Source organism: Talpa occidentalis, unplaced genomic scaffold, assembly GCF_014898055.3.
Source record: "Talpa occidentalis isolate TD23 unplaced genomic scaffold, MPIMG_talOcc4v2.1 talOcc4.2, whole genome shotgun sequence".
Classification (NCBI taxonomy): Eukaryota; Metazoa; Chordata; class Mammalia; order Eulipotyphla; family Talpidae; genus Talpa; species Talpa occidentalis.
The window spans coordinates 135,911,330-135,925,380 of NW_023602073.1; the positions used below are offsets into that span (position 1 = coordinate 135,911,330).

The 14,051-nt window shown below is 37.7% G+C and overlaps 1 protein-coding gene across 24 annotated transcripts in view; it reads right to left on the bottom strand.

The window, feature by feature from the left end:
• The window catches only part of HIVEP2 (HIVEP zinc finger 2), a 186,721-nt gene that overhangs the window by 53,977 nt on the left and 118,693 nt on the right, over positions 1 to 14,051 (bottom strand). The gene's annotated exons all lie outside the window — the stretch shown is intronic.

Sequence of the window (14,051 nt, forward strand, 5' to 3'; positions counted from 1 at the left end):
GGCTGAAATTTCACACGTTATAAGTCTTACCCCTCCTCCCCCACCACACACTGTGATTGCTTTTTAAAATGTCAGATTGGGAATAACGAAGAGAAAGAGCCATCATTTTGAAATCTCATAAATTCACAACTGACTTAAAATTACACAACTTTTAATTTAAATATTTAAAAATGTATAAAGTTGAGAAAAGAGTCACCCATACTTTGCATCATACTATGAAACCAACCAATTCCTAACACATTCTCAACAGACTTCACAGACCTAACTCCCTATGTTAGGTGTTTATATTGAGTTAAATATCCACCTGAAGAAACTACCCACAGCCAGAGGAAGAACCACTGAAAGTGCTAGAGTGAACAGGGCCAGAACTCCCAAAGGGTCAAGAACAGTGACTGCTCCTTAAGTCAGAGTGGATGGATGAATAACTTAGGGCATCAGTTATAGTATTAAGGATCTTGCTTTCGTAGCAGGAAAAATTAACCCTAGACTGTGATGCCCAGCTCCTACCTAAAAATCTTCAAAGCAAGATCTGAAAGGATCAAATTTTCCGAGTACCTTAACTGTAATCCACAAAAAAACCTCAAGAATATATTTTAGGAATAAAATTTTCCAGAGTTACCAAAACAAAGTGAAATTCTAGCATCCAGTCAAAAATTATAAAGTATGCAGAGAAGCAGAAATAATCTGACCCACAAAGAATAGGAAAGTTAATGACTTGACCTCTAAAAAATGAGAGATAAATAAAATTAGTAGAAAAGGCCATCAAAGTTATTTTAACTAATATACTACACATTCAAGAAACTACAGAGGAAAGAATGAAGATCTTAAGTATAAGTGATGTGGAAGATGTTTTAAAAAAAAGCCCAAGTTGAATTTCTAGAGAGGACAACCTCAAAACATGAGAAAAAATATAGTGGATGGCTATTAGACACCAAGGGAGATTAGATATTGCAGAAGAAATGTGAGGTTGAAGACATAGCAATAGAATATATCCAAAATGAACCAGAGAAACAAAATATTGGTTCTACTCAAAGTCCACAATTCCAAAGATGTGCCTGAAAATTAAATGAGGCCAGTTATCCTGAAACTAAAAAAAATTCACAACATAACTGAAGATCCATTTAATGCTGAAGAGTGCTTATTTTTCTGTTACAAAAGTATATGACTGTACAGACTTGTCTGAGTTTTTCATCTTTCCATTGATGTTTGTGCATCACTATACAACCTTAAATAAAAAAAAAACTTAAATTAATTTTATCATTTTATTTTTTATTATTTTAAATAGCCAGTTTGACTTTACTAGCTACAAATGCTATTTATCATTACCCATCTATTTTCATCACCATCATCATCTAGCTACCTATCTGTATCTACCTATCTGTATGTGTGCATCTGTAATTACAAAATCCAGGGGCAGGTTATAATGGCAGGCTGATTATTTTATATTAATGCAATCAAAACTGTCAGAAGCACTTATTTCACTTGAGGAATTAATACGCTTTATTTGTCTGATCTAGTTTCTAACTGAACCATCTTTGGTTCATCCACACAATTCACTTTCTGCTGATGAATCTTCTGAATTCTGGAAAATATCATTCACCCCTGATGATTTTATTACCCTATTTATAAGAATGATATATACATTTATTTATTTATTATTTTAGTATTGCTCCTGATATATTTTTTTAAGATTTATTTATTTTTTATTTATTTATACAAGCACTGGGTATAGTCAGAGGCGCGGGAAGGTGAGAGAATTCACCAGAGACAGAGCAGGAAACAGAACAGGCATAAAGACTGAAGACACTGCTGAGGGGAGGAGCAGGTGAGACAGGAGAGGTCTGCCGCGCCATGTGGGTTTCTCCCGGGCCAGCCAGAAATCGAGGCTGCGGACAGCTTCACAGCTTGGCACTCAACCCCCTGCGCCACCGGGGAAGCCCAAGAATGATATATACATTTAATTAATTTTCCTTAAATGGCCCCATCTGTATGGTAAGTAATAATATATTTTTACATCATTTAAATTCAACAATTTATAAAGCACAGGACATTAAATCTGAATGTCTGATTGTCAATTCAGATATTTTTTAATAGAACATATATGCAGCTTTTCTTCATGATCTTTCCCTTATTACCTTCTTGAATGCTTAGCAAGCCCATGCTGGCTACTGGAAATATAATGATGAATAAGACAGCCCTCAAAGAGTTTATAGCTAGGGTCAGACAGATCAGAAATATTCTGATGCCATGTATGTGGACAAAGAACTATGGGAGAAGTAAAAAAGAGACTGTGCTGGGTATAGGATGAGGGGAAGGAGAAGTAAGAGCACTTCACAATGGAGATGTGAATTTTTTATGTCTTGAACTATCTGTGGAAATTCACCCATGAGGAGGTACTAGAAGATCACATTAGATGCAGAGAAAATAACAACTGTAAATGCACAGAAGCATAAAACTAATAAAGACATATTCTTGCTTAAATACATGTGGGTATTAGTGAAGTATAAGTTATATGCAAACTAATAGTGAGATAAGAGAAATGTAAAACTTGGAAAGTAGGTTGAGATAAAAAAGTACCTTGTATAACAGGGAAAAGATTTTGAATGTTACCCTAAAATGGCAGGAAGATTTCTCTTTTAGAAAGATAGCCTTGGAAGCGATGAGGAGAGCATATTGGAGGTGGGTGGAGACTGTAGGCAAGGACACCAGTCAAGAGTCTACTGCAATAGTTCAGGGACAGACGACGAGGAGCTGAATGGGGCAGAGGTAGGAGGGCACTGACAACAGCGATATTTAGAAAGAAGAGTCAACAAAATTTAGGAATTGGTTGTGTATGTCTGTGTGCCATTAAGATGAAGAAAGAGTGAAGGAAAATTCCAGGGTTCAGCTGGAGTCCCAATCAGAAAGGCCTGGCTTTTCATGAGAGGGGAGAGAGAAAAAGTCTTGAGGAACAATACAATTCTGGGACCTTCCTGGTGGCACAGAGGTTAAGTCTCAGCATTATGAAGCTATCCACAGCCAATGCACCATGAGTTCGATCCCTGGCCAGGGAGCTGCCCACATGGCATAACAGACCTCTTCCTGACGCGCCCCCTGCTCCCTTCAGCAGTGTATGTCAGTAGATTCACCTGCTGTGCTCCCCACTCTGTCGCTGGTGAATCCTTTCACCCCCACACCTATGGCCTGTACCCCAGTTCTTGCATGCATAAATAAATCTTAAATACAATTCTGGATATGCTGAAAATGAAGTTTATTTGAGTTACTAAAGCAGAAATATCTAGTATAGAGTTGAAAGTGTGGAAGTAGGAAGCTAGAGCTTCTGCTGCATTAGAAGAGTTGAAGGAAAGGAAAAGAAGAAAACATTAAGTCTTTGTAAATGTGTACAGTAATCAGAGAAGCGAAGAACCCCATGACACTCTGCACTGCAACATTTATTTGGCTGATAGACGGCCAGATGATAGAGATGGAGAAGAAATAACTGGAGAAGAAGTACAGAGAACAGGAGAAAGTGGTATCAAGAAAACCAGCAGAAGAGAATACTTTAAGGAGAAAGTCCAAATGCAACAGAAAAGTCATATTAAGTAAGAAATGAAAATTGTCCATTGAAGTTACCAGCTAAAAGATCATTGCGTACTTGATTGTGAATAACCATAGCACATTGAGCTGATAAAATCAGGTTGCTATAAAATAGTAGGGAAAAATCTGACATCACTAATTTAGATTAATCTTTAAGAATTTCAGTGATGGAAACCTTCAACAATAGATTACACTAATATTAATATGTGTGATTCCAAAAAGAAATCATGGAGTATTTATGTCGGGCACCATACTTTACATGTATTATCTTGTTTAATTCTAAATAATTTTAGATTGCTACACTCTTTCTCTATGCCAAATTTCCCTCAAATTGCTAACTTTATAAACAAAACATATGGCTTGATTATCTGTACTTAAAGAACAAGGACTTTGTCTTATACTTTCTTTCATCTCATCCAGTAGAGATGTAGTGAAAATTCAATATCTTTGAAAACTCTTAAGAAGGTATTGAGTTCTTGCTACAGGCATCATTTTGTATTTGAAAATGGAGATTTAAAAAAAAATACCCAATTCTACACATGTTTAAAGACTTACTGAGGAGATAAGACATGCAGGTGAAAATTTAAATTATAGCTTTAAACATCAAGTAAGTGGCACTACATTTATAACAGTTCTACATAAGCTCAGTAAAGGGGAGATTGCTATGAGCTAGTGTTGTGAAAGAAATATTTATGCAGCTGGTAGAAGTTAAATAAGGGCTTGAGAATTCTGACAGGCAGAGACAAGGCTTTCCAGGAGGTGGAAATGCCTGAGTAAAGGAATGGTGTACATCTCAAGGGAGCCAAGAATTCATGGCCAAAAATTTATTGAGCAAAATCTTCAATATTGCCCCCAAATTCAGCCCTTTTCCCAACATCTGTTTTTTGCCTTCAGAACATCTCTTAAATTCATTTTCTCCATATTTCAATAACATTAGTGTCTCTATGAACCCTCAGCTCTACTTCTGAAGTTACCCTAATTTGCATATAGTTTGCATATCACCCCATCAATGTTCTACTCACGAATTCCTAGTACTCTGTCTATTAGGACTAGTACCTTCTTTGTGTGTCAAGTCACTCCCCAGAACATCAGATATCACCCTCTACTTGCTGCCTTTTTTCCCCTCCTCTTTCCATTCTCTTTACTGTCTCCATTCAAATGCTCTATGTATTTTTTTTTTTTAAGTTTTAAAGGACAGGTTTATTAAGAAAAGGATAAAGAAAAAGAGAGACAGCTGCATAGTCACAGGGGGACCCCAGAGCTGCCTCAAAGTCACTAATTCTTTTTTTTTAATAATAAATTTTATTTTTATATTCCCCATACAATTGCAACCCCCTTATTTTGACCCCAATCCCTCCCCTCCCACCCCTTTCCCCCCATAGAGTGTCTCTGGTTCACAGTTTTTGTTAATTTTGATTTTCACTTTCTTATAGTTATTCATTTTCCTGGTCCCTTATTTAAGTTTTCTAGATTCCCGCTATGAGTGAGACCATCCGGTATTTTTCTTTTTCTCAAAGTCATTAACTCTAAATCCTTTGGGTAACCAACTCTACATTTCTCTTTTCCAGGATTCCCCTGGTTCAAAGTCCCTCTTCATGATCAACACTCCAAATCCTAATTGACTTTTGGGAAACCATTAATGACATACAGAAAGAACACAGTTTACTGCCAATGAGTTAAGTTTTGAGAAAATATGGTTTGATATAATTTTATTTAAGTTGTCTTTAGAAATACTTGTGCCAGCTGCAGGGTGTGTGTGTGTGTGTGTGTGTGTGTGCACGTGTGTGTTTGAGAAACATATAAGTGGCATATTTGTATGTATGTAAATAGGCATATAAAGTGGACTGGAGAGAAATGGGAGTTAAAGAATAACAACTCCTTAAGGATAGGTCACCTTTTTGTTGTTCTTGAGTTGAACAATATCAGCAAGGGCATGTGAGGACATAACCACTCCAAGGAAAGGCTAATCGGTATGCAGTTCAAACTGTCTTTTGACCCCAGATTCTAAAAATTAAGATATAAACTAAGGTTTTGGGGGCCCAAATTTTCTTCTGAAACTCAGATGATGTATAAGCTTAGTCATTTTAGAAATTTAATCATACCCATTTTGGGGGCAATCGTGTAGTTATTTGCCTTCCTGAAAACACAAGCTAAAATAATGTGACTCTGGGTTAGCAGACATTCTGGTTGTAGTAAAAGCTAGAAAACACATACTTTCCATGCTAAGGCCTATACACACATTGAATTTCACTTTGATTGTATACTTATCTCTATCCTCCCTTGTCAGATGACTATAGTCACATAAACACAATCTAATGATAATTTCAAGTCAAAAATCCAAATTATTCCATTTCTGGTAAGCATCAGACTATTAACTACTAATTTAATAAACAGGAATTCCCTATGTATCTTAAGCACTATGCTGGACACACCATGCATAGGGATAAATAAAAAATTACTAATAAGATACCAGGTCCTTGAAATTTACACCTTGATATGTAACCAATGAATGATAACACAATTCTAAGAGTCAAGATATATATAAAGCACTATAAGAACGCTAAGGGCAAAATGAAATATATATATATATATATATATATGCTTTGAGTTGTAAGAAGATGTACAAGAGAGCTACATTTAAACTAGATCTCAAAGGAGAAACGAGGGGGCTACATATTGAACATAGACTATTTGCCAGACACAAGTGACATATTCTCATTAATGCCACCATTTTAGACACTGAGGCAGAGCACCTGAAGTCACTTGCTAAAATGAAACACAGCAAAGTTTAAGTCCAGCTTTGTACATTTTGTCCAAGTTCCCTTCTGAAAACAAAGATGCATTTTTCAGGTAGAAAAGGGAAAGAATTATTATTGCTATTGTTAAAGTTCTTTTTAATTGTCTTATAAAATCTTTACTTACAATGAATTCACATTTTATGATTATAATTACAACTTCTATGGTCCATAAAAAGCTTTTTAATCTCAGTCCTATGAAATATGCCTGGAATGCAAGGTCACTTAAGAGATTTGTGAAACTTAAAATTTTATGTAAAATGTGTACTTGTTTTTTTCTAGGGTACAGGGTTAGGAGCTTTTTTATCAGAGACCTACAGAGGTCTCTGAGCTCCTCCCCCAAAAGGCTAACTGCCAGTGATTTCCAGAGGGTTTTGCTGGGTTTTTTAATGTTTTCCAAAAAGAAAAAATCATATGCAAAATTTCATTTCATATATAAGGAAATCGATTTCATTTGCAATGTGAAGGAATATTAATACATCCTATTAATAATGTAACAACTTGATAATGAGACATTGAAGTGACCCTTTCCCAGGCTTCTAATAACTACTCAGGATGTTAACAGTGAAAGGATCACTTAGAAAGCTAATTTCCTTTTCATCATGCTTGTTAAGTGTTTACTTTAATTCACATCCTGTGTGACCCTATGGGAAAATTTTTAACTAATACTGGGGAAAATCCCATAGGGTTACACAGGATGTGAACGGGGCCTGTACTGAACTACCTTCGGCTTGAAAAATAAAATTAGGTGAGTTTCACTTTCTGTTTGTCATAAGTTCCACTTTCTGGTTCCCAAAGTTTAGATTCATAGCTTATCTGTGTTTCTGAAATGGCAGGTCAATAAAATCCCAAAGCTCTCGGCTCTGTTTGTAAGGAATAATTTCTTAGGGTTGTATAGCAAAGTCCTTTCTGCCGAAAATGCAAATCTGTAATGCAAAGCTAGGAGCTCCTGCGGGAGCACCGCGGAGTGCTCCTCCATACCTGTGCTCACAGAGTTCAGCTGTCGTTTTCCATTTCCTGTGGAGAACACACATCATACCACTTCCCCTATAGAAAAAAGAAAGCAGCCCAGCTTAATTGCTGATGGAAACACTGTCATACTTTCCACTGGCCAAGCTTGAAACCATTACTGATCTAACCTTCATTAATTTTTCCACAACAATTTGCAGAAATGTCAGGAAGCAGCTGCTTGAAAACTGATTAATTGTCCTTATCACTACTGCTTTACCGGGCTATGTATGTATATCTATATATATTTTCAGTTTAAAAATAAAATTTGCAATTTTTCTGTTGTTTTATTTTTTTATTTTTTTTATTTTTTGGTATTGGTGGTGGTATCACTTATTCTGAAAAACCCAGAATTTATTTTTGACATTTTCCAACAGCTCCAACATTTTTAAATTTGGAGGAGACCCTCTGAAAGTTTGGGACAGAATCCATGACGGAAAAGATTGCTTCCTGCCGATTACTCAGTTATATCTTTTGAAACAGACGTTAATGAATTCAAGTCTTATAGCAACAGTGCATTTATTAGTCAATCACAGAAGCTAAAATTCACTTCCGAAATGTGAATTAGAAAACCAAGTGCCCTTTTTCTTTCTTGTTTTTTCACTTTCTTTTCCCCCTCATCATTTTAATTTGAGCTATACCATCTGTCTCAACCTATCAAATGTACTGGAACTTGCTGGCAAAAACAAGGGGAATGGTGCACCTTATCACCCCAGTATGCAGCCATCGAGCACCTTTGGAAGACCACACCAGGACCTGGCCACCTGGGGATCAAGGGGCACAGCAAGCTTGGCATCTCGCCAGCGCTGATTTAAGCAGGCTGATTTAAGCAGTTGGCAAAGCATCAACTAATGTTCAAGAAGAGAAATACTAACAAACGCTTTTTTTTTTTACAAAACACAAAACACAAGAATTCAGATTTAAATTTTCAAAGTTGTACTTGCCAACGCTGTTGACGAAAAGGCTTCAGAAGCAAAGATCAAAACTCTGTCACGTCCCTGAAATGGAGACGAAGTCAATCCAAATCTAGCATTTTGCAGCACTACTCAAATTTTTGGGTATGAACATGTTTTTCCTTCTCCATATTGCTTGAATACATACAAGCAAGGGACTAAAGCTGAACAGACTTTGAAACAAATGACACAGTACCTTTCAGAAAAAGCTTGGAGAGAATGAAAAGAGTTCTTCTTAGGATGGCAACAAAATAATCCCAAGGCTCCCTTCAGCCCACTTAAGTCAAATCAAAGAAAAACAGGTCAGCAGTTGAGGTGTGAGGCACTGAGGTGGTAATGACACTGAAGTGGAGGCCCACTTCATGTCACTGGAGACAGAAAACCTGCCTTCACATTCCATCTCTGAAACTTACTAGACATAAAAATAACCATAAGGAAGTTACCTAGTTTTTCTGTGCCTTCATTTTCTCATCTGTAAAATGGGAGTGATATCAATGTTGTTGGAGTTATTAGAGGACTCATAGAGGTCTTAGAAATGGATATTTCAGGGTATATGTTCATCTATAAGTAAAGAGGAAACAATATGACAAGAATTTCCAAATTAATTTAAGAAAGTCCACTGGGTTGATTGAAAGATTTCCCCTGCTAGTAAGCAGAGGTCAAGCATAGTCAGAAATGTCACCATTAAAACTGGGTCAAGCAATCAGTGTCAGGGTTTCTAGTCTTCCCGTTGACCCTCTCAGGTGTCTTAGGACAGCATGCCTGGTGATGTTGTGGGGCCAAGCTCTGCTGGAGATTACCAGTCTCGTCACCACCAGCAGCAGGCCTGGGAAGGAGCGGCAGAAAGAAGAGCCCCACAGGCAAGGGAAGTACAGTAAGGAAGATGACTGGACCTCCCTCGAAATAATGGGTTGGCTGAAGAAGTAAGATACAAGGTTCATTTCCCTGGTGCTGTCACAGAGGAGGTGCCAGAGGCCATCCAGGGCATCACTTTTCATTTTCTTTCCCCCATGTGACCTGCAGTCACATGCTACACCCCAAGACCTTGATCTTCTCCAGTAAAATAAGGGATTTCAGGGCCTCCCCAGTGGCGCAGCAGTTGAGCACTGGGCTGCGAAGCTGCCCGCAGCCTCTGCAGTGCCAGTTCACTCCCCGGCCGCCGACGAGGGTTCCACATGGCGCGCACACCTCTCCTGTGGCACCCGCTGCTCCCCTCAGCAGTGTCCTCTGTTGGTCTGCCTGTTCTGTTCCCCGCTCTGGCTCTGGTGAGTTCTCTCACCCTCCCGTGCTTCTGACTGTACCCAGTGCTTGTATAAATAAATAAATAAATCTTAAAAAATAAAATAAAATAAGGGATTTCACCAAAATAGAGCTTCTCAACCTTCTTGTCACTATGCATCTCTTTGGCAGTCTGATGAAGTTTGTGGACCCTACTTAGTATAATTTTTGAAACCATTTACAATACTATGGTATGGTATGAATAATGTTATTTCAAAACAAAATTTAAACAAATTTCTTGCAGGTAATATTTGTGAGGCTTTCTTAACAATTAGATACAAGACAGTGCAGGATGATCTCCACCATAAAGGTGAACAGTCATAAACATAAAGATATTCTGTGATAAGCTGCAACCATAATGTGCAGCTAATATAAAAATATCTGTGATTTTCACGAGTGAAAAAGTCACAGATACTGTCAGAACCCCTGATACATATTGCTGTAGGGATTATGAAAGACTACTAAGGTTCAGTTAACTTTTAGTAAAAAGAAAGTTAGAACTTTTCCCAACCAAATGCTCAGATCCTCTGAATGCTATCCACTTGTGTTTACAGTCCCCAATCCAGGCAAAATATAACCCCTTTGTAGGTCCAGTGATGGAGGCTTGCTGGTTAAGTTTTGTCCCAGGCTCTCTACTCAGAGACTATTCACAAAGGAAAACAGACCTACCCAATCCTTTCCAAATGTGTGGAGAAAAACAGACTTACAAGATAAAAGCCTCTTTCCCCACCTCTAGCCAATTGAAGAAAGGGAGCACTTATTGACTTGGAAATGAGGTACCCAAACACTCCCAAGCCCCTCTAGTGAAATACAGATGAAGTGACATTAACATCAATTAATCACAGCTCCTGCTCCAGCCCCACCTGCTCACACAGGACCTTCAGTCCCAGAGAAAAGTCCCCACCAAGTATTTCCAAGATGCCAGCAAGGAGACTTATAAGCGCCCACGGGCAGTCTAACACCCAGTCACAACACCATCTGCCATTTCTTCCGACGCCAGCTCCCCCTAGTGACCTCAGGAAGGAACCCCTCGGTGCCTCTGCAGATGGTGCCCCTCCTGAGAATACTAAGGCCCAGATGCTCCCACAGCCAGGAGAACCCCTACGCCCTGGAAGGAGGAATTCTTGCTGTGGATCCCATACTTTCCAAAGCCCACATTCCACAAACATACAAAAAGAGATTTTTAGAAAAATACCTGGGCACCTTTGTCACTGTGATACCCAGATGCCCATAGGCCTGAACACCCCAGCTTCTGACTACAGTTGTTGAGCTCCCTGGGCAAGGATTCTCCACATCTCAGGCCCAATTTCTTTGCTCCCATCAAAAATGAGTGAGTTTGAATGCTCTGAAGGTTTCCAGGTTGTGACTCTGAGGAATGTGGAGTTAGAAACCATGTCAAGAGCAGAGATGTGAGCAGCACATCTTAAAAGAAGAAAGAGTACCCAGCCATTTCTCTCAGATGGCACCAATGCAACAGATTCTAGTATAACAAATGATAGTAGTGCCGGTATTCCTTTTCCTGTTCTCCTAGGGTTCGAATCAACAGCTCCAGAGTTATGAATGAATCTGTGCAGTATGCAGAACAATTGCACACCGCCTCTGAGGAGCATGGCCACCAGATGAAGGCTGAACACTACACGTGCATGTAGATTTACTTCCATTAAAATATTTAGGAAGACAAAATTTCCCTAAAAGAAAACCTTTGACTTAAAATAATTTTGGACTTCAAATGTTTTATATATTCCTTAAACTATGGATTTGACTTTTCATTTTAATATGTAATTTTGGACATTTAATAAGAAAAATAGCTTTTTTTTTTTACTTACTCTAATTTTACATTGTCAACAAAACTATGTTGATATTTTGTATATTTTTAATGCACCATGCTTTATTTTAAAATCCCTTAAGTCACTGAGAATGGGTCTCAGGTTGAAATCTGTGTGTATGTGGCTCGTTTTTTGGAACTCAGTCACTTGAAAAGCAAATTAAAAAAGCAATAGAAAATCTGAAATCAGTCCATCTGCTTAAAGTCTTAAAGCTGAAACAATGAATCTATGCAGATTTTTGTCAAGCATGACCCATGTAAAATTCACTAACAGGACATTACAAATTCTTTATTTAATGAAGATTCAATTACAGCTCAAAACAATAAAAATGAGCCAGAAAATTATTCTCATCATATCAACAACATGAGCAGGGCAAAAGAAATCCCTGCAAATTAATATCTTTACAAATAAAGATTTAATCACTGATCAAATTAAGAAAAATGTATGTGGAGCTCCACCTGAACTCTTACCCTGTCAACCCTCCAGACATTAGTAGCAACAGCAGAGTCCAAAGTTGTGTGTTTTCAAGGTCCAAACCAAGTTTGCCTTCTAAACAATTCTACCTCTAGATTGTCCCAAAAGCAGCTCAATCAGGTTTTGCCCCTGTCTTCTGAATCTCACTAAGTAAATTACACATACCCAATAGCCACAGAACAAGATGGCTCAGATCCAGTTCTAAAAGCTAGGGAGGCAACAGTTACGCCCTTCATTGTCCACAGTGGAAATCTTCTGTCCCATCACAGCCAGATAGAAGCCATGGCTGAATATCAGTGAGTGATAATACACATTAGAAGTGATTCACCCCTCCATGTCTCTATTCTGTCTTCTCCAAGCACCCATAAACTCCTCCATCTCCACGCCACCTGCACATTTCCTTACCAGACTTGATAAAATTAAGGCCCAAAGGAAGGACAGCAGTGGAGCCAAAGAGAATGAAATAGTATCACTTTTGCTCATTATCCAGATCTGAAATTTGAAGGATACATCTCATGGCAAGTTTCTTTCAATAATTTTTATGAGCACAATAAATGTTTTGACTGGAGTTGTTTCTTTGTATCTGGAAGTTTAGAGGAAGGGTATTTCCTTGACATCCATATCAGTATTGTGATGCCCACAATAATCTACGTCAACTCTGTTGAAGATCTGTATGGAATCTTGATTTTCATATTTTACACAGAAAGAATTTTAGAAATTTGGCAGCTGAGTATGACTACATATCAAACACACACATATGTATATATATATATATATGTATGTGTATATATATGTGTATATATATATATATATATAGATATATATAAAATCAAGAAGGTAGGTGGTATGATAGGGGAGTGTTGGGTTACTTGCTCAAGGCCTGGGAAGTTAGCTTTTCCCTGAGTCCAGGGCAAGAACTCACTAGTTTCCTGACATTTCAACCAGTAACTTTTCCAATTAATCATAGCTCCCTCTCCACCAAAGATATCTGTGCACATAATGTTTACATGTTACCGTATAATACTGGAATCATTCTATTCAGAAATCACTTATTAAAGTTTTCATAATATTTGAAGATAAAGATATCGCTGAGTTACCAAGAGTTATTCTTATAAGTTGCTGTATATATTACTACTAAATGCATAAGCTCAAGCATATCTAACTACAATAGACATTACAGAGATTGTATAGAACATCTCCAAATTTAATTCTCTAAGATATCAAGAAGAAGGTTTGAGTGATAATGTTATTATAAATAAAAAGATTTTAAAATGTGCTCTTCAGAGAATGTTAACTAATTGATTATATATATTCTGAAGAATAATGCACAATGCCAACCATAAAACAGAATTTATTCTAGTTTGATTTAATTTTTCAATCTGATTTCTTAACTGCATCAAACATATGCATGTAAAATAGGGCACAATGAAAATAATAAATGACTAAATACATTTATAATCACTAAATATTTTTTAGACCATAATAAATATCTTCATGTAAATGATGTCTTTATCCACTGACTCACCTCAATTCCAGCAAAATCCTAAGTGAACAGATTATATATCCCATACGCCATACTAGCCACCCATATTGCTTTCAAAAACATAAAATAGGGCCTCCCAGGTGGCGCAGCGGTTGAGCACTGGGTTGCGAAGCTGCCCGCAGCCTCTGCAACGCGGGTTCGATCCCCGGCTGCTCCCCAGCCACCGGAGGAGGGTCCCACATAGCGCGCAGACCTCTCCTGCCGCCCGCTGCTCCCCTCAGCAGTGTACTTCGGTCCTTCCACCTGCTCTGCTCCCCGCTCTGGCTCTGGTGAATTCTCTCGCCCTCCCGCGCTTCTGACTGTACCCAGTGCTTGTATGAATAAATAAATAAATCTAAAAAAAATAATTAAAAAACATAAAATAAAATATTAAACTTAAGAAATTCTTTTTCAACATCTCTTTAAATGAAAATGTCACTTATTAGAAAATTCATGGTTTAAAAGAAATTTCCATTGGATATATGCTTAAATAGCATAAGAAAAAATGCTTATGTGAGGACTCTAAGTAGCTCTCAATTATCAAAATGATGCTATCATAAATTTTCTGATCTGACAGTAATTTTTCAGCCACTTACAACAATCATAAGTTTCCATATGT